The sequence below is a fragment of the Rhipicephalus sanguineus genome, chromosome 2 (genome assembly GCF_013339695.2).
Source record: "Rhipicephalus sanguineus isolate Rsan-2018 chromosome 2, BIME_Rsan_1.4, whole genome shotgun sequence".
Lineage (NCBI taxonomy): Eukaryota > Metazoa > Arthropoda > Arachnida > Ixodida > Ixodidae > Rhipicephalus > Rhipicephalus sanguineus.
The window spans coordinates 28,305,575-28,306,018 of record NC_051177.1 but is presented as its reverse complement, the minus strand read 5'-3'; positions in this window follow the sequence as shown (position 1 = coordinate 28,306,018).

Genomic DNA, 444 nt, shown 5'->3' with positions numbered 1-444 from the left:
ACTTGGTGTCTGGCGTCACACCTGCACGCCCAACACGGGATCTACGGTGTACTCGTAGCGCTGTGGGGTGGACGCAGCGGTTGGCATTCCCGGAGTTGCACGCCCCTTCCCTCCTCGGCGATGTCGCCCGGGAGGAAGCACCGGGACGGTGGACTGGGCCCCGCGTGAAGAAGGCCATTTTTTCTCGGGTGGGCAAAAGACAAGACCACTTGATTAGCATCCAAGAACCACAATGTAAGGAGAAACAAAACATAGAAAAAACGAAACATTACAATGCAGAAATGGACACAACAACAGTTTTAAGCTGTATGTCATGTAGCAGGTTTGGCTCATATCCGAGCTGACCAAATTCCGATGGGGCAGAAGTGCAAGAACACTGCGTGCCTTGCTTTGAGTGCTCAAGAATCCATGGAGGTCAGAATTATTCAGAGCATCCCCACTGGT